The sequence below is a fragment of the Lycium barbarum genome, chromosome 1 (assembly GCF_019175385.1).
Source record: "Lycium barbarum isolate Lr01 chromosome 1, ASM1917538v2, whole genome shotgun sequence".
NCBI classification, from domain to species: Eukaryota; Viridiplantae; Streptophyta; class Magnoliopsida; order Solanales; family Solanaceae; genus Lycium; species Lycium barbarum.
Genome location: NC_083337.1, coordinates 71,274,656 through 71,297,186, shown reverse-complemented (window position 1 = coordinate 71,297,186; position 22,531 = coordinate 71,274,656).

The window sequence follows — 22,531 nt, the reverse complement described above, 5'->3', positions numbered from 1 at the left end:
GGTCAGATAGGTATTCCATGGGTGATGCATGCGCGTCGCCCAGCCATCGCATGAGCTCCTTCAGTTCTTCACTTTTCGCTGTAAGTGTTGGAAACTTCTCTTGTCACGTTGTCCAAGTGAAAATGCCTCTAAAATCACCCAAAATTGCTCGGTTTTCATTCATTTGTCCTCATTGTACCTAAACACATAAAAATACCAACATAAGCTGGAATACAATGATTTCATTATAAAGATAGCGATTAAAGTACTAAGATTTAGAGGGAAAGTGACACGAAATGTAGATATTTGTCAAATATCACCACCCCCACTTAGACTTTGCTCGACCTCGAGCAAAAACTTATCAATACCAACCTACCACAATTTCACTACCTAACCATTCAAACAGGTCTGCTCGGGTTTCGGTTAATACGGCTAAGTTCAAAATGTAATTCAAAAAAACATTGAGCCAATCTTACGAAAGCCATGCCAATCAATCAAAATATTAGTTAAAACATCAACAAGCAACCTTCTCAAAAACCATAGACTTGCCCGTAGTGTAACCGCTTCACTAATATATGTATATTGAACCTAGGATCAAGTAGGACTTAAAGGGTTGTAATGTAGGCTAAGGGACGGGTAAGAACTATCCTCCCTAAGCAATTTAGTACATACAACATACATAATTTTGCACAACTTTCCTTACCAACCAATATCTACAACCAACCAACCAACTATTGTTTCCAAATCAATCCCCAAATTTGTTTCTTTACCTTTAAGTACCACTCCTTTGATACGCAAGTTAGAAGGGAACTTTTATTTGACAACATCAACCAAATTCTTTTTTCTTTTCTTTTCAGTTTTCAGTTCAGTCCTTTTTTTCCAGTTCTGCCAATTTTTTTTATTCCCAACTAACGAGTGAAATTTGCTTTACTTTAGGTGCACCAATAGACTTCAACCAACAAACACTACCTATTTTCACATCCCAACTCCAATTACAACAATTAATGATTAAAGTGCTCAAGGAGTATTACGGATCAAGATTAGGCTAATTAGAATAAAAGGGGTACATGTTATCGATTGCTATCAAAAGAAAAGGCTAAAGGCTCAGCGGGGCTAACTAGGATAACATGTACATGCACGGGTTGGTAGGACAGGGTTAAAATTTAGGCTAACAAAGAAATGCCTCTATCACTTCCTAAGTCACAATAAAATTCATTTCGTTTTGCGAACATGCAAGGCAAGTTCTCTACATCGATATAAATCATGTGTCACACCCCACCCTTGGTAAGGCGTGACTGGCACCCGGTACCTTACAGGAACCGAGCGAACCAACTTATCACTTACACCGTTTGTGTCTCAAATGGAAACAATAGGATCAAGAGGCTAAATACGAACATAATATCATGCATAAGTAAATGTACAATAGACCCATGATGCCAACATTACTACTGTCACACTAGGACTGAGCTATCCACAAGAACTGTCTGCAAAGCCTCTATGAACACGACTGAAGTATACAAGTCGGGACAGGGCCCCCGACATACCCTGGACAAAATCATACATATATATATATATATATATACATCTAGACTCGGCGGTGCTCCAGGAAGAAGTGGAGCTCACTAATCAAAACTGGTACCTGGAAGTAGCCTACTGCGAAAGATCCTCGTCTCGTCTACTTGCACCTGCGGGCATGAGCGCAGCGTCCACAAGAAGGGACGTCAGTACGAACAATGTACTGAGTGTGTAAGGCATGAATAGTAAAATGATATCAGAGTGAAAGTGACATAGGATAAAGTAAACGATTGTACCTAGTACTTCTCTTAAGGTCTCTATCATGTAAACTACTCGTCTATAGAAAGAACAGGTCATACACATCCATATACAACATATACACATATACATTCACATACACTTACTATACATACGTCCATCATATCCGTACCCGGCCCTTTCGGGACTCGGTGTTATCCGTTCCCGGCCCTTTCGGGACTCGTGTTATCCATACCCGGCCCTTTCGGGACTCGGTGTTATGCCCAACTGATCAGAGAAGAGAATCATCATCATCATCATCATCATCATAATCATCATAGAACATATTCCATTTAACGTCATAAGAGGTTTTAAGATTCATGAACTTCGAGCTTTTGAAAACAAGGCTATTATGGAAACATTTATGGAATCATAACATAGGAATCATGCCTTTGAAAGAAAGGGATGAGCCTTAACATACCTGTTCCACCTCCTATTAGCTACGGTTATTTGTCCAAGCTCGCAAGTCTATATTTAAGAGGATTTACATTAACGTTAGCCTCTTCACCGCACACTTGTTCCAAGTTTCAAATCAAGCTATTTTATATTCTGCCAAAAATCGGGCAGCATCTCCTCTATTTCTACGCCTAGCCCGAATTCTCAATTCAACAACCAACCAACAACAACAACAATACTAACATCAATATCATCATTTTCAACACCAAAGTATTCCATAGAACATCCCACACACTGTTTGCTAACTTCCATAGCTAACCAATCCATTATACAATTATTTAACCACGCTTTCTTCATAAATAAGTCGGTATTAACATAAATAGAAAGAGATTCATACCTTTCTCTTGGTAATATTTCAATATCTTCACTTATCCACCATAGACTTAAGCCACAACGCATTACTGTACAATTTTTTAGTTGTAACTATACGTTGCCTGGACCGGAATTTGGGAATTTTTAGCTGGTTTAGGCTTAAAATTTGGTTTGGGGGTTTGGGAGGAATTCTCCAGATTTTTGGAGAATATTTGAGGTGTTTGTTGAGGAAAATAAGGGGTAAGCCCCTTTAAATAGCGGTCCAGGTTCTGCCTGGACAAACTTAATGTCACACCCCGACTTTACTAGGGTGTGATGGGCACCCGACCCCATATTCGGAGCCGAGCGAACCCGCTGGCTCTTATTACATACTTAACCTCTTTAAACTCTCACATCAATAAGAAGTGGAAAACATAGTAAAGCTTTCAGATTTTTTCTTTTCTTTGTACTCAATTCAAACAAAATCTGTGGCCATGTGGGATCTGTAACATAAAATATAAAGACACATCGGGTGGTGAAGCCGCTTTCAAGACTGACATACTACACCCACGACTCTGTCTGCAAAGTCTCTAACTTCAACCAAGACATCATAGCATAGTACTCTGACTCGGCAACACTCCAGAGCAAATGGAGCTTGCCAACTCCGCTGGAACATCCTCTATAGTAGCTTCTACTCATCTGGGTGTACCTGCGCGGCATGAAACGCAGCCCCCGAGGAAAGGGGGTCAGTACGAGCAATGTACTGAGTATGTAAGGCATGAATAGTAACATAGTAAGAGATGTAATTATGAACAACAACAGAATAGAGATATAGAGCATATCATGAGATAAAAGAGTAACCTGTACATCTGAGTGCCTTTTAGGGCGGATGCCATGCATACTTGGCTTTCTTTTGAAAACATTTCTTTTTCATATACATAGAAAATAGAACATGTCATAGCGCCGAGCAACGTCGGCTCCCCCACATATGTCCCGCGTCCGGGCATCCCGCGTCCGGGATGATAAATTACGCCAACTGACCAGGTGGCAATGCGTCTATAGCGCAACATATGGCCCTTTTCCCCATATCCCCCATATACATATACATATATCATATAAGCAGCATGCATGAGAGCCCAAAGAAAGTCATGTATCCATCGGAGTGACGTAAGGTCGGGAACCTCCGATTACATTATGGAATAACCATGGCCGCATTGTCTCACCTTGAAGGAACAATTATTATAAGATGAGACGAGCAACGAATAACAACATACATAAACCGACACCTGAAGGCTCAGAAACAGGTTTCAGGTCAATTCGATTTAGTATAAGAAAGTTATGAGCGTTTGAAGTACAAAACCTTTTACGAACATTTCAGAAGTCATTTTTGGAAAATCATTCTTATCATCGTCATCATAGAAATATTCTCATCTTTGACATCATCATTGTCACCGCGAAACATATCCATCGTTATGGTCATAAAAACATACAAAATCATAAACCTCTATTTTGATAGAGTACGGGCACTTTGGAAAAAAGCATTTACGAGTTATCGGGAAGAGAATCATGCCTTGGAATCATAAACATCTAACTTTTGAAAACAAGGAAATATGGAAGCAATTATGAAATCATAACATCGGAATCATGCCTTGAAAGAAAGGGACGAGCCTTAACATACCTGTTCCACGTCCTATTAGCTACGCTTAATTGTCCAAGCTCGTTATCGCTAGTCTACATTCAAGAAGATTGACGCAATCATTAGATTCATCACCATATACTTGTCTTAATCCTTCAAATGAATTCATTTATAATCTGCCGAAATTTTGGCAGCATCTCCCCTGTAAATACACCATCCCCGAGAATCTAACCCGGCCAATTTATCAACAACAATCCGAGAATTCAACTCGGCCAAATGATCAACAACAATACCAACAATCATACCAACAACATCAACAATCAATTCAAGACGCATTCTAACATTAACAACCTTTGTCATACAATTTAACGACATTTCATTTATATTCAATTCAATTCACATAACATTCAAAATGATTCAATCAACATACTACTTCACCCGAAACCTTCCAATTCCAACAAGGACAATAACAACCTATTTCCTTCTTTCAAATTCAATCACAACAACCCAACTTACAATCTTCCAAACAAATGTCTCATTTCCAAATTCATGAATTCCACCAACATTTTACATTAACAACTTCATTCATACAAATATAAGAATTCATGCTAGTGTCACATTAACTTCCACCACGACACCACAACGATTACAACTTCATTTCAAGCCATTAAATCCTCATTTTACATCATGGAATCCACAACACAACAATCAAACTACTAAATAGAATCAATTCATCACACCTTGCCAACATAGCCCTATATTCGTCCACAACCTACAAACAATTGCAATGCCAACTTAAACCATTAAACCTTCATTTGCATCATAGAACCCTCAACAACAACAACTAAAATACCAAGTAAAATTAATTCATCACTTCTACACAAGACAACCACCTACACGGCTACAACCAACATGCATATATTTCATGAATTTCATCCATTTCTTAATACTATAACATGCACAAATCACTCCTAACACATGTGAAAAAAGATTGAATACATACCTTCTTCACTTAACTCCTTCATTCGGCTAGGCTTATGAATTGCCCAAATGAATGCTTTGCTTGTTCCAACAACTACTCCATGTTAATAAGGGCCTTCCATTTAGTAGAAAAGCTAGAAGAAATAATTTTTTTTGGATCGACTTTCCATGGCTCCATGTTCGGCCACCATGGCCGAACCCCCTCTCTCTCCGTTTTTTTTTCTTCTCTCTAAGCTTCTTGATTTGGAAGATGAATATATCTTATTTTGTCATCTCTCTCTCTATATGTATATAGCTCCTTCCAATACCAAAGGGACACATGTCCCTTCTCCACTTTTCTTGAAATTTCTTAAGTTAAAACAAAGAAGACTAATGCCTTGCCATGCAAGCTTTGTCCATATGCATAATTTGCCCCATCAAATAAAAATGTGGGCACATGCCACACACATGCCACACGACCATCTTGGCTTTTTCATGAACTTTCTTGAATATTTTGTGAAATTCCCATTTTGCCCCTAGCCTTTCACAATATTACCATGAGACATTTTGTGAATTTCTCTTTTTTGCCTTTAGGCTCTCTCAATATTTCCATACTACTAATGTTCATAAATAATATTCATAACCAACTTGTGCATTAAAATACTTTGGAACATAGTCTTGCCCTTAACTCACCACGACTACCTTGAAATATCCAAACGTACAAAATACGGGATATAACACTTAAAATTCGATCAGCGCGTTTGCGCCCCCTTTGGGCGCGTTCGCGCTGGTTTAATTTTTCTGACTGCGCCTTCGTTCAGTAAAAAGGTCACAACTCCTTATCCCAATATCGTGTGAGGGCCGACGACCTATGGTTAGAAAGCTAATTCAATTATCTACAACTTTCATTCTTTGTATTTTTCCAATTTCCAAACTTATAATGTTGTTTTGGCCCCTTTAAGTCGGATCATCCGAAAATGTTTCCTTAAATCATCTTTTTGGAAGGCTTATGCCCATTTTTGGCTTAAGGGTCCTTCTTAGGACTTGTTTAACTTTTAATGTACTACTAATATATCCCTTCATATGTCCTTTATGAAACTTCGACGTGTGGGCCCTACTTAGCGTGCAGCAACGAGAATTTCTCATTAGGTGCCATATGAACCAATTCACCCCATATGGTCTCCAAATGTCATATATATATATATATATGTTATTATCATATTCTTATAATATAACCTTCATCCTGAACCCGGGCTCAAAATTTGTTCAGCGCGGTCGCGCCTCGTGGTGGCGCGTTCGCGCAAACCATTTTTCCTGGTCTGCCAGCCCAACTTGTAACGTCCATATCTCCTTATCCCGATGTCCGATTGAGGAGCGGTTTGTTGCGTTGGAACCTAGACATCCCGAACTTCATGTTAGACTTTTGTTTCACTTCAAAACTCTTAATATACTAAAGTATATTCTTTCTTCCATTTAGACCAAAATTTCCGTACCAAACCTTGCCCAACTTTCCTTCAAAGCCTCGGAAGCTTAATCCCCTTAGTTTACTGGTTTTCCAACCCTCCTATAACTTGTTACGCGAACTCAAACTTTTATATTTGTAACACGAGCACCTATGATCTTACATCTTCTCGACAATAACTCCGATATCTGCAATTGAATAGCTAATACCTAACGAATCTCAACGTACAGAAATTACGGGGTGTAACATCATGGATCATATACTAATTCCTTACACGTACATGGCACAAAATCAACACAAGAAGGGTCCATGTTGTCCCTCAAATCAAACAACAACATATCAATAATGCCAAGTGGGTCATGCATGAGTCAAATAAAATAAGCTTTAAGTGCTTCGAGAAAGGTTACTTGTTTCCGAGGCATACTCTCAAATCAAAATCAAGACTTGCTCAAATTTCCAACACTTCACATAGCCCGAGCACTTAGCATTTGAATGGTCTTTCCTATGGACTAATTTTCCCTCAAGTCGGTCGTCATCCAGCGTCATCAGGAAAAGCCTCTCCTATAACGAAAAAAAAAAAACTACCTAGATGCCTTATGCCATTAATGAGGGTCTAATAAACTACAAAACAAAATCTTTTTTTTTTGGCTTTTTCAAGGGTTTTTTTTCCTTTTCTTTTCATTAAAGTAATAAAAGAAACTAAAAAACAACTCCTAAAAGAAAGAAAGAAAAATCCTAAGGCATAGGCATCCAATCTCGAGAATTACCTCCCACCCCACACTTAGTTTCATGAAATATCCTCAATGCATATGAAAAAATAAAAACAGAGTAAGGTGAGAGATACTCCCTGGGGCCCACAAGGGCCTAGTCGTCCTCCTCCTCAATAAAAGCATCATCATCAGCCTCGCCATCAGATGGCTTGGCATCCTTTTCTCCTTCATCATTGTCGCCCTGAGTGTGTGACTCCACCTCCTCCCCTGCTTCTGCGGCTGCTTCCATAAGATCGGCCGAAGACACATCTTCATTGGTCGGTAGTCGGGACTCATAATCACCCAGAACTGACCGAGAGTACACCGTGTGTGGGGTCATCACATAGATACTAGAAAAATCTAGCTGAAAATGCTCACCAGCAATCACTGCCATATGGTGCAGTTGGGCCAGCACCGTGGACTGGGCTGCCCTCTCTTCGGCGGGAGTGAGGTTGTGCTTCACTGCTTACGCCTGGTCCATGACCTCAGAAATGTCAATCATATCATCAGCTGCATCGAGCACTCTGTCATAAGGACTCGACAAATGGGGAACAACCATATCAAGTAGGCAGTGAGTGTACTATCGAAGCTCAATCTACAGGTGTTACACCTCGAAAAATTCCCCATTGATGCACAATGAATAGACTAACGAAGGGCACAAAGTATACGGTATTGCAATAAGTGAGAAATGGCATTTGATGACCCTAATTGAGATTTGCAAAAACATTTGGAGTAAGAGGAGAAAGTTTTCCAAGAGAGGGCAAGGCATACGATGTGTATCGGAAAGGATTTACGAGTAACAAGTTATTGATGATTTAGTAGTGTCTTGGAGAAGAATTATAACGTCCCTTAGATTGTTAATGAGGTGTTAAACAACTATCAAGAAGGTTCCATAAGGATTGGAGATCAAACGAAGTGACGTGAACATGATGAGAGAAAAGATGGGTTACACGGCCGATTATACGGTCCGTATAATGGTCCACAGAATCTTCACAGTGAAGGTCCCTCACGGATGGGATTATACGGTCACTTATATGGACCGTATAAAATTATATGGACCGTATAATGTGCCGTATAAGGGTCACAGAAGCGAGATGTTGAAGGGGCGATTTCACGGTCACTTATACGGACTGTATAAGTTTATACAAACCGTATAAGTGTCTGTATATTTTCCCGATGGGTCAGATTTTGAAGTTATTAAGAAGGGGACCAAGTTCATTATTTCATTTCATTTTTCACCCAACACTTCAAGAACTCTCTAGAACCCTCTCCACTCTTCACCCATAAGAAATCAAGACAAATTTATGATCAACTTCATCAAACTAAGAAAACCAAGTGTAAGAAACTAATTAGAGATCACCCAAGTCAAGAAATTTCATTGGAGGTGAACTAGGGTTTTGGCTCAAGTGAGGGATTTTCACCCAAGGATTATTCCTACACCATCTAAAGTAAGTTTTATGGTCTTTCCATGTTATTTAAGGTATTGAGAAGTTGAAACACTTGGATTGTAGAAGAATATAGAAAATGGGTCTTAAATGTGAGAATAGTGATGTTTGTGAGTAGTAGCTTGGGTTGAGTAATGATTCTTGATATGTTATGATTATAATCATGTTGTAAATGATATTGAGAACATGGGATAATCATTGTATATGACTGAATGTAATAGTGTGCTTTGACCATGGATATGGATGACTCGAAGTGAATTGAGGAATATGGATAATGTAGGTGAATAAAGACTATTGTTATGATGTTGTGAATGTTATTATTGATGTTTGGGAGTTGATATATGATATGGAGGAAGTATTATAAATAAAGGAGATGCTGTCCAATTTTCTCTAGCTTTAGTCATGTATGCTAAGCTATCGATTTTCTAATGATAGTATAACTCTAATGACGCTAGAAACGTGAGCATTGAAAGAGAACGTGCAAGTGATAGAATAGTTGAACGGAAAGGTATGTAAGGCTAACCCTTCTTTCATAAGACATGGTTCCTTGACCAAATATCTAATCTTCTATAAGTCTATGATGTCCTCCAAATGATTCTATCTTTAAGAGCTACTAAGCTTATAATTCTCGAGATGTTACGATTGTACTAAATTCCTCCTATGATGAGTAATCCTCTAAAGATAGATGTAATGAACGACGATAGTAATGACGCTAAAGATGCTTATGGGATTTTATGTATATGTGCCTATGTATGGCTATTATGAAACCCCGAGCTTATATGGCCGGGTAGAATATATATATATTGCACGCACACCACTACAGTTGGGTACGGACAACCCTGAGCCTTGTTAGGGCCAGGTATGTAAAACACCGAATCTTCATGGTCGGGTATGCTATGTAAGTGATATGTATATGAATATGAATATGTATATGAATATGAATATGAATATAAATACGAAAATGTATACGAAATGAAAATGAATACGGAAATGGATACAGATGTATGTACACAATCATGCATTAGAAATGAAAAGTCCTTGTGAAAAGCAAGTAAGTGTTTATGACGATGATACTACCATCTCCCATCCTATGCTTTTTCTTATGTTGTCTATTATGCTTTCATAATGATGTTGATCATGCTTTACATACTCAGTACATTCTTCGTACTGACGTCCTTTTATTTGTGGACGCTGCATCATGCCCGCAGGTGGTTAGGGAGACAGGCTTGATCCATAGCTTTATTACTTAAGGACTACATAGCAGAGCTCCATTCATTCAGAGCTACAACTTTTGGTATTTATTCTTTTATGCACATATTTATGGGCATAGCGGGGTCTTGTCCCGCCTATATGATATGACATACTCTCCTTAGAGGCTCGTAGATATGTGTATATGGTTAGATGTGTTTGGCCTTGTCGGCCCTATATTTTGGATATCGTTTTGTTAGCCTCCTCGGCTTATGTACATCTATATGGGCATTGTTATTAATGATGATATATATGTATTGTTGCCCAATGAAATTAGTATGAATAATGGATGGAAAGTTTGATTTAACTATGTGGCTCACCTAGAAGTAAATGTGAAAGTATGATAAGAGGTGCCCGGGTGGGTTAGCACCGGGTGCCCGTCGCGCCCCTCCGTTTGGGTCGTGACAAAAGTGGTATAAGAGCAGTTCTGTCCTAGGGTGTGTCTACGAGCCGTGTCCAGTAGAGTCTTGGTTATGGGTGTGTTGCGCACCACACTTATAAACAAGAGGCTGCGGGAATTTTAGGAATGAATGACCTTCTTACTTCATAAGATCGTGCGATAGAGCTATGATATAAGAACTTCCTTCTCCTTAACCGTGTGTTATGTATTTCAGAGGTGCCTGTAAAGAGAAAGGCTACGACAGCCCAAAAAGGCAAGACAGCGGCAGAAAAGCGGGCTGAAAAAGCACCGCCAATGGTTGTAGAGGAAAGTGAGTCCCAGAATGTGGCTCAATCCCAGTCCTCCGATTCAGTACCTATTTCTGAGGAGCGTGAGGGAGCCTCAGCTCTAGCTCCCGCACCTCCGGATCCTCCACTGGATGCTTCGGGCCAAGATGTAAAAGAGGCCATTCATTTGCTTACTCAATTGGTTGCTGCCCAGACTCAGCGGCAAAGTACAGGGCAAGGTGATAGAGCTGTTAGTGCAATGGCCTGTGATTTTATTAGCTTGAACCCTCCAGAATTCTTTAGATCAAAGCCGGATGAGGACCCTCATAATTTTATTGATGGAATGTTGAGGACACTTCGGTTGATACATGTTTCATACACCGATTCGGTGGAGTTAGCATCCTATAGATTGAGGGATGTTGCGGTTCATTGGTACACGGTTTGGATGGTTTCACGGGGAGCCAATGTGCCTCCCCGGTATGACAAGAATTTGTAGATGCCTTCCTCTGGCATTATTTGCCTCCAGAAGTTCGACGAGCTAGAGCCGATAAGTTCTTGAATTTGAAGCAAGGAAGCATGAGTGCTTTAGAGTATAGTCTCCGCTTCAATTTTTTTGCTAGGTATGCTTCGACCATGGTAGCGGATATGGGTGACCGAGTGCACCGATTTGTGAAAGGCTTAGGGCCACATTTGATGGATAGGTGCTTGACTGCGTCCCTTAAGGATAATATGGATATTTCACGCATTCAAGCCCATGCTCAAAATTTAGAAGAAAGCCTACAATAACAAAGGAGTGAGTGTGAGCATGATAGGGGTATATAACAAAAGGGCTAGATCTTCGGGTCCGATGAGTGAGTTTAGAGGCGGGCACAGACAACAGTTTTCTAGGCATTCAGGACATTCTATGACTAGTGTGCCTCAACGGTTTTCAGGTCAGAGATTTGATAGATCTACTCATTCTGGGCCGAGTCAGAAATTTTTCCGGTTCTCAGTTTAGAGGCGATTCGGGTCAGGCGAGGCCACCCGTGCCACGATGTTCCCAGTGTGGGAAGTTACATTGGGGTTAGTGCCGATTGGGTTCATAGGTTTGCTATTCATGTGGTCGGCCAGGCCATATTATGCGTGATTTCCCCTCAGTTGGTGGTAGAGGTAGGACCCAGCCTTCAGGGTCGGTAGCCGGATCTTCATAATCTATATGCCCTATGGGGCCAGGTTCACATGCGCTAGTCGGCCATGGTAGAGGCAGAGGGAGAGTCCCCAGTTCTAGCGGTCCTCAGCACCGTATGCTTTGGCTGGACGCTAAGATCTTGAGACTTCTCCTGATGTGGTCACAGGTATATTATCGGTATTTTCTCATGACGTATATGCTTTGATAGATTCGGGCTCCACATTGTCATATGTTACTCTGTATATTTCGGGTCGGTTTAGAGTCAAACCAGAGTCGATCAAACCTTTTGAGGTGTCTACACCTGTTGGTGAATCGGTAATAGCCAGCCGAGTGTATAGAAATTGTGTAGTTGTGATTTGTGACCATCATACTATGGTTGACTTACATGAGTTAAAAATGGTGGATTTTGATGTTATTATGGGCATGGATTGGTTGGCTTCTTGCTATGCCAATGTTGATTGTAGAATGAAAATGGTTCGTTTCCAATTTCCGGGAGAACTAGTTTTAGAATGGAAAGGAAATACTACGTCACCAAAAGGTAGGTTTATTTCCTATCTAAAGGCAAGGAAAATGATCACAAAGGGTTGCATTTATCATCTAGTTCGGGTTCAAGATGTAGAAGCTGAACCGCCGACTCTTCAGTCAGTTCCCGTAGTGAATGAGTTTCCGGATGTATTCCCGGAAGAGCTTCCAGGCCTCCCTCCCGAGCGGGAGATTGATTTTCCATTGATGTGTTTCTAGACACCAAGCCTATATCTATTCCTCCTTATAGAATGGCCCCTGCAGAATTGAATGAGTTGAAGGAGCAATTGAAAGACTTGCTTGAGAAAGGCTTTATTAGGCCTAGTTCATCCCCATGGGGAGCACCCGTATTGTTTGTCCGAAAGAAAGATGGCTCCTTGCGAATGTGCATTGACTATCGGCAATTGAATAAGGTGACGATTAAGAATAAATATCCTCTTCCGAGGATTGATGAATTATTTGATCAATTACAAGGTGCCAAATGATTTTCAAAGATAAATTTGAGGTCCGGGTATCATCAAGTGAGAGTTAGGGAGAAAGATATCCCTAAGACAACCTTCAAAACAAGATATGGCCATTTTGAGTTCCGCGTAATGTCATTTGGGCTAACTAATGCACAGACAGTATTTATGGATTTGATGAACGATGTGTTCAGACCCTTCCAAGATTTATTTGTGATTGTATTCGTCGACGATATCTTGGTGTATTCTAGATCCGAGGCAGAACATGCGGATCATTTGCGTATTGTCCTTAGAGTTCTTTAAACTCGAGAGTTGTTTGCAAAATTTTCTAAGTGTGAGTTCTGGTTGAACTCAGTGGCATTCTTGGGGCATATTGTTTCAGCCGATGGTATTCGGGTAGATAGCCAAAAGATTGAGGCCGTGAAGACTTGGCCAAGGCCCACAACTCCTACGGAGGTTCGTAGCTTTCTGGGCTTAGCAGGTTATTACAGGAGATTTGTTGAAGGCTTTTCTTCTATTTCTGCACCACTCACAAAGCTGACCCAGAAATCAGCAAAGTTTCAATGGACAGATGCTTGTGAACGTAGTTTCCAAGAGCTAAAAGATAGATTGACTTCTGCCCCAGTCCTGACACTTCCATAGGGATTGGAAGGTTATGTTGTTTATTGCGATGCTTCAGGAATTGGGCTAGGCTGTGTGTTAATGCAACATGGTAAGGTGATTGCGTATGCTTCAAGGCAATTACGAAAACATGAGAAAAATTATCCAACCCATGACCTTGAATTGGCTGCAGTGATTCATGCATTAAAGATGTGGAGACATTACTTGTATGATGTTCATGTGGATATTACATTACTTGTATGGTGTTCATGTGGATATTTACACAGATCATAAGGGCCTTCAGTATATCTTCAAGCAAAAAGAGTTGAATTTGCGGCAACGACGATGGTTGGAATTACTAAAAGATTACGATGTTGATATCCTATATCACCCCGGAAAGGCAAATGTTGTGGATGATGCTCTTAGCCGTATATCCATGGGAAGTTTGTGTTATGTACGACCAGAAAAAAGAGAAATGACTCGGGAGCTCCAGCAGTTAGCTAGCCTAGGAGTTCGAGTAGTGGACTCAGGTAGCAGGGGAACTACCATTCAGAATTCAGCAGTCTCGTCGCTAGTAGTGGAAGTGAAAAAGCGACAATATGAAGATCCTATGCTAATGCATTACAGAGATACACTCCCTCAGAAGGAAAAGTCATCATTTGATATTGTAGGAGACGAAGTTCTCCGATGCCGAGGCAGATTATGTATTCCTAATGTGGCAGGATTATGCTACCAAATATTGAGGGAAGCCAATTGCTCCTGCTATGTTGTCCACCCCGGAGAAACAAAAATGTACCATGATCTTGAATCTATATATTGGTGGAATGGGATGAAGAAAGATATAGCGAAATTTGTAGCTCAATTGTCACGACCCAGCTAGGGGCCGCGACGGGTACCCGGAGCTAGTTACCGAGCACCGCTCACTCTACTACTTATCTTGCCCATCTAATATTCTTTTACCAATTTACATACCAGTTGTAGGAAAATCATAATTAAACAAACATAATTACTTTATATACAATTGCCTTTCGGCCATCAAAATAATATACACGCATATGAAAACGTCTTGTGAGACCATCTAACCCACACTGCGTATCTACGAGCCTCTACTAACATAATGAATACATGGACGGAACAAGACTCCGTCATGCCCAAAATATGCATACATGAATGTACATCAAAAGGATAGTCATAAGCACCTCCGGACGATGGAGTGCTTTCAACCAGCTGACTGCTACTGAGGATTTGGGCCAAGCTCTCCTCTCTGTCTACCTGTGGGCATGAACACAGCGTCCGAAGAAAGGACGTCAGTACGAATGTTGTACTGAGTATGAGAAGCATAAACAATGAAAGAAAACATCAACAATATAGTGATAACCTCAACATGAAATATCTGGATCTGTCTGATAATCATAAAGGAAATCATGCGTGCCATCTTACTCATACTCATCCTCATAACCTATATGCATCATATGCAAGCTGCCCGCCCATGTCAGAACGATGTGATAATCGATAACATTAGCCCGCGTCCAGGCCTCCCGCGTCCGGGGTACTATCTCAAGCCGCCCACTAGTGGTGTCTGCCCATGCCAAAGGGTCATGGTGTATCCGTATAGCTGCCCGCCTTGGCGGTGACTGCCCGACCAACTAGGCACGGTGTGAAATGCTCATGTCATGCTTATCATAAAATGCTCATAATAATAATACTCATCATAAAATACTTATCTCATTGTAATACATGCATAAGGCTCAAGATCAACTTTACTCTATCGGGGTGACGTAAGGTCATGATCCCCCGATTCCATTATGGAACAACTATTGATACTCTGCCTCACCTTGAAGGAACTAGTACATAAGGTGAGTGTAAGGGATAATTAACATCATCATTATACTAGCATCATCATATCATATTCCTCATCTTATATAGACATTAAGGAGTTAGACTCTTAGCCTTTCGGACTATAGGAACTCATGAAGAGAATAGAAATTTCGTGCTACAAGATTCATGCCATCAGAAAGAAGGGACTAGCCTCACATACCTTGGTCGTTTAGCTAAGATATCGCTCACTCGTTCTCCTTCAATATCGCGTTGTTACCTTCATAAAGAATTCATATCAACATTAGCATACTAACTACAAGAACGCGTCGCTAATTCTAGGAGAAGTCGGACAGCGCTTCCTTTGCTCATACTACTTTCCATGTTGTATATTAACTCCCAACATTCATAACTGTCACGACCCAACTCCGTAGGCCGCGACTAGTGTCCGTGCTGGACACCCAGACGTACCCGATAACCCAAATTAGAAAAATGACAGAATATTTCAAATATAAAAGTCACTTGACGTTAGTAATTAGCATAAAAGAACCGACACAGTACATGGAGGCCGATGAGGCTGTCACAGATCGTATCATACCCGAACATATACAGAACCCACACAAGTATATCTACAGACCTCTACAGATCATAACATAATCATAAGACGGGACAGGGCCCCGTCATACCCCTGAATAGCATACATATATATAATAGCGGCAAACTGTACCAATATACAGGCTCTGAACAAAAGAGCGCTCCCAATATAGCAGAATAGATGTCCTAGGCAGGCGGTCAGCAAATCTGTCTTCTGTACCTGCGCGGCATGAAAACGCAGCCCCCGAAGAAAGGGGGTCAGTACGAAATATGTACTGAGTATGTAAAGCACAGAACGTAGTAAACAAAGTCATAATCAGAACAGAAGGTACAGAAAATGGACAGAATATCGAGATTAGCAAAATATTGATCATAAAGCATAAATAGTATTTGTTGAAAACATATGTCGTACCTGGTCCCAATACGGAACAAGATCATAACCGAAACAGGACTTACAGAGAAGTGAGTGTGACATCTGAAGTATCAAATGCATATTTTCAAAACATGAGGAGTGTGTTCAGAAACATACATCATATCATATCCGGCCCCTGTCAAGGGCTCGACAAACAGAACGTGGCCACCCCCCGACGCTGGTGCCACCATACATACGGAACAGAGTAGGGGATAGCCCCGTAACATAACATATCATATCAGATGGCCATATCAGATCATAGCATATCATAATGTGTGTACATGGCACAGCATACTCCAAAACCCATGTACATATATACCTGCCCCCTCACATCGAGGCACGGCGAACAATGCAGTGGAATACGCTTGATAACATATCCTGGCCCGGGCTCAGTGTGGGAAACATTGAGGCATCCACGAATGGAGTAGTGAGAAACTAAATGCAATAAAAATATCATAGATTTCCAAAGACTCAATGAGGGTATCGAATGACAAATCAAATCGATGAAGTCGGACGGAATCATAGCAAGTGTATGTCATATATCGTAATGAGTTACGGAAGGATAATCCTCCTGAAATCTTTTTCGTATTCCAAAATAGCTTACCAAACTCGAGGGAGTCAGCAAACGATTTTCCTTAGTAGTTGAAAGGATAGTTAAAACATTTTATTTTATATTATTCGAAAATAAGGCAATAGTACAATAAGAGGGCAAAGCGGGAATAGTGGAGCTAAACGTAATACAAAATATCGTACCTTTACAGAGACCCGATATAGTATCCAGAATAAGTATCATTAGTAGTCGGAAAAGTAGTTAAGACGTTTCCTTAAAAATTGCTTGAAATCAAGTTACAAAGGACCATAAGGGTAAAATCGGAAATAGTGGGCCCGCCTCGGGACAAACAAGGCGGCGGGCTCAAATTACGTATATTAAGCTTATGGGGTCACCTACAGAGGTCTTAAGGGTATTCCATAACTTTCTAGGCAGTTTGGAGAAGTTTGCATAAGTTTTCAGTAAAGCCTGCTTAGAGGGTTCAATTCTATTGAACGAAAAAGGAGCATTTTCAATTGCGGATTCCAATGGGCAGAATGTCTTCCGAAGTTCAAATCCAATCCTAGTACACCTAGGACATGCCAAGAGAAGAATCGGGATAGCTTTACATACCTTTTACGCACTTTACGCCTTTCCAAGTTCACTTCCCGTTTCGTCCAAAATCTGCAAATGGTCACATTTACCAAATGTTAACCATAAGGCTTTAGGCTTAAATCTCAAGTCAACACTTTTCTACAAAAATTTGGGCAGCATCTCCCCTATACACATAGCATCCCCGAGAATTTAACTCGGCCAAAACAATCAACAACAACCCAACAACAACATCAACAACAACAACAATCACTATAACCACAATATAACTTAACTAGCTATCTTTTCAACATAATGTCATAACCTTCATTTCAACTTCAATTTCCAAACTAATCTCAATGGTTTCACATTCATCATTAATCTAGATCATCACAATATAATTTGGAAATATTTCATATCATTTCTACGAAATATTCACAAGATATACAAAATATACAAACTTTCCACCAAAACATAATTCACCCAAAACTTCAAATCTTCAACCTACATATTCATAACATATTTCCATCTTCCAATTTCATCAACCATAATCATAATTTACATCTTAACAACTTCATTTCCATAATATCACAAAATTATTCTAAGGTGACATAATCTTCTACATTCCAACTTCAACCAAAATTCATTCAACTTGCATTCCCAATATAATTTCCATCATAACCACAACTAGAATACAACATAAAATTCAACTCATATCATATATACAACAATATACACACACGGCTACATACACTATATTTCATACCCACTTTGAAATCTTCCATTTTTCCATACAATCAACTCATTCCCACATACTACAACACAAACAAGACTTCATAACACAAATAAAAGGGATGAATTCTTACCCTTTTTCCTAATCTTCTTCACTTGAATATATGATCAAATTGAGGAACCAAGTGCTCCTTCTTCCAAAACAACTACACCAAGTTGTAGAGGGACCTTGAATTAGTAGGAATTCAACAAGAAAATAATTTTAGAGGCAAGATTTTGGGGGTTCATTTTTCTATGGCCAAACCCGAAATTGGCTTGAGTTGTTGTTCTTGTCTTCTCCTTATGTTGTTTTCTTGAACCCTCTATAGGATAATGACTACTATATATTATTAGCACATGGAAAATTTAATTAGGACCATGGGTTTGGGCCATTGTTGGCCGGCCACCCCTTTGAGTTGGCCCAAATTTTTCTTTTCATTTTTTTGGGCCAACTCGGTTGGTCCCGAGTTGGGCCTAGCCCACTGACCTTTCAACCTTAAAACGTTCATATCTCCTTGTATCGACGTCAGCTTGGAACCCACGACCTATGGATGGAAAGCTAATTCAATTATCTACAACTTCTATATCTTGGTATTTTTCCAAATTCCAAACTTATAATACCGTTTTGGCCCCTCAAAGTCAGGTCACCCGAAAACATTTTCTTAAAAATATTCGTTTGGAGGGCTTCCACTTTGATTTGGCCCAAGGGTACTTCATGAGTTGTGTTTAACTTTACATATGTGATTCATATGACTTTTTAGATGTTCCAAAAAAATCTCGGTGTGTGGGCCCCACCCCAGCAGATACTCCGAGATTAAAAAATACGGGATATAACAATAACATTATTCACAATATCGCAATCAACAATCGTCGTTTACGTACATTTAGCAAAATCCATCATTTTCTTCCAAGTTTCCCTTATTTAATGATTTTAGCTCATCCTTGCATTTAATGCTTGTTTCATGATATAAACATCATTTATAACGTATTTGTACTCACAACACTCCAATATTCGTAGTTCAATTCCACTATCATTCATTCATGTCACTATTCATTCAATAATGACCTATTTCTATGTTCTTCTACATCTCAAGTGTCTAAGCTTTCCAATACTTCAAACAACATGGAATAATCATGAAACTTACCTTGGATAGTGGTTGAACAATCCTTAAGTTGAATTGCTTCACTTAGACAAAACCTTAGTTTCACCTTCTTGGGAATTACTTGACTTAGATGATCCCTTGATGTGTTTTTTTGCACTTGATTTCATAGGTTTAGTGTTGTTGTCCTTGATGTTCCTTGGATTCTTTAGAATTTCTATGGATGAAGTATGTGGAGAGTTCTAGAGCTTTTCTTGAAGTGTATGGATGAATAATGAAATTAAATGAGCTTTGGTCCCTTTTTAATAATCCCAAAACCTGATCTTTAATGAATTCTCGTCGGGTGAACAGTGGTCGTAAACTGCAGTTTACGGACCGTATTGTGGTTTACGGTCCGTCTTCCATGATCGTGTTTAAGCAATTCAAAAATAGAAGGTTTGGCTGAGTGTCATGGCACTTTACGACTGGGGTTTACGGTCCGTAAACCAGTTTACGGGCCGTCCTCCAAGTCATTTTTAATCATTTTCACCATTTACAGAAAGTCTTGGCTGAGGGACCTGGTGGTTTACGACCTGGTTTACGGTTCGTAAACCAGTTTACGGGCCGTATTCTGGGTCGTTTTTAACCATTTCAACACTTAACAGAAACTTGAGATTTTTGACGCAATGAAAGACGATTGCACTATACGGGCCGTATAGTGCCATATACGACCACTGGGTGAAATTTTTTCTGCAACTTTATTATTTCCAAAAATGCAAAATTAGCCATTCCCGACTTAGTAAAACACCATACACTCAAGTCCTTCATTGTTCTACTCATCACACAAGTACGAAAAAATTTCCGAGGTGTAACATCAATGTCTCAACTGTCAACAAGTGAAAATCGAGCACCGAAAGCCGGACGGATTGTTGTAAGCTATAGAAATTTCAACTTGGAAGTGGGAAGTAATTAACATGGACTTCATTACAGGCTTACCCCGTTCTCGACGTAAGTATGATTCCATATGGGTGATTGTGGATAGACTCACGAAGTCAGCTCATTTCTTACCAGTCAGAACTACATATGTGGCAGAAGATTATGCAAAGCGTTACGTTAAAGAGATAGTGCGGCTTCACGGTGTTCCGATATCTATTATCTCCGATAGAGGGACTCAGTTTACAGCTAATTTTTAGAAGTCCTTCCAGGAGGGTTTGGGGACTCAAGTGAGCCTTAGCACAGAATTTCACCAGCAGACTGATGGACAAGCTGAACGTACCATTCAGACTCTTGAGGATATGTTACGGGCATGTATGATAGATTTTGGAGGTAATTGGGATGATAACTTACCACTCATTGAATTTTCTTATAACAATAGTTATCATTCTAGCATCCAAATGGCACCGTATGAGGCTTTATATGGGTGAAAGTGTAGATCCCCAATTGGGTGGTTCGAGGTAGGAGAGACTAAATTGATAGGGCCAGACTTGGTCCAACAAGCCATAGAGAAAGTTAAGCTCATACAAGATCGGTTATTAGCAGCCCAAAGTCATCAAAAGTCCTATGCGGATAATCGTCGAAGGGACTTAGAGTTCTAAGTGAAAGATTGGGTATTCTTAAAAGTGTCACCAATGAAGGGTGTAATGAGATTTGGCAAAAAGGGGAAGCTTAGTCCCCGGTACATTGGGCCTTATGAGATTGTGCGCAAGGTAGGCAAAGTGGCTTACGAATTAGATCTACCTCCTGATTTGGAGTCAGTTCACCCAGTTTTCCATGTCTCGATGCTTCGTAAATGTGTCGGAGATCCTATTAGGATCATGCCAGTAAATGATGTTCATGTGACAGAAAATTTGACTTATGAAGAGGTACCCATTGCCATATTTGATAGGCAAGTACGGAGGCTTAGAAATAAAGAAGTGGCCTCAGTTAAGGTTTTATGGAGAAACAATAACCGAGAAGAAATGTCATGGGAAGCGGAAGAAAATATGAAATCCAAGTACCCGCACTTATTTCAGCCCCTGGAAGGGATCCAAGAAGAGACATTAAGATCATGAGGTATGTATATTTTTCCTTTTATGCATTTAGGTCGTGTGTGGCCAAACTCTATTGCTATTATGTTGTGGCCCAGTGAGGCATTGTTATTATATACTGTTGTGACAGGATGGTAGCGCCATATTACAGGGGAAACTCTAGCGAAATTTTTATAGAATCCCCGAGAACCTAACATTTGAGGACGAATGTTCTTAAGGGGGGAAGAATGTTACACCTCAAAAAATTCCCCGTTGATGCACAGTGAATAGACTAACGAAGGGCACGAAGTATACGGTATTGCAATAAGTGAGAAATGACATTTGATAACCCTAATTGAGATTTGCAAAGACATTCGGAGTAAGAGGAGAAAGTTTGCCAAGAGAGGGCAAGGCATACGATGTGTATCGGAAAGGATTTACGAGTAACAAGTTAATAATGGTTTAGTAGTGCCTTGGAGAAGAATTATAACGTCCCTTAGATCGTTAATGAGGTGTTAAACAAGTATCAAGAAGGTTCCATAAGGATTGGAGATCAAACGAAGTGACGTGAACAAGATCAGAGAAAAGATGGGTTACACGGCCAATTATACGATCCGTATAATGTTATACGGTCCGTATAATGGTCCGCAGAATCGTCACAGTGAAGGAGCCTCACGGATGGGATTATACGGTCACTTATACGGACCGTATAATGTGCCGTATAATGGTCACAGAAGCGAGATGTTGAAAGGGAGATTTCACAGTCAGTTATACGGACCGTATAAGTTTATACGGACCGTATAAGTGTCCGTATTTTTTCCCGACGGGTCAGATTTTAAAGTTATTAAGAAGGGGACCAAGTTCATTATTTCATTTCATTTTTCACCCAACACTTCAAGAACTATCTAGAACCCTATCCACTTTTCATCCATAAGAACTCAGGAGAAATTTATGATCAACTTCATCAAACTAAGAAAACCAAGTGTAAGAAACTAATTAGAGATCATCCAAGTCAAGAAATTTCATTGGAGGTGAACTATGGATTTGGCTCAAGTGAGGTATTTCCACCTAAGGCTTATTCCTACACCATCTAAGGTAAGTTTTATGGTCTTTCCATGTTATTTAAGGTATTGAGAAGTTGCAACACTTGGATTGTAGAAGAATATAGAAAAAGGGTCTTGAATGTGAGAATAGTGATGTTTGTGAGCAGTAGCTTGGGTTGAGTAATGATTCTTGATATGTTATGATTATAATCATGTTATAAATGATATTGAGAACA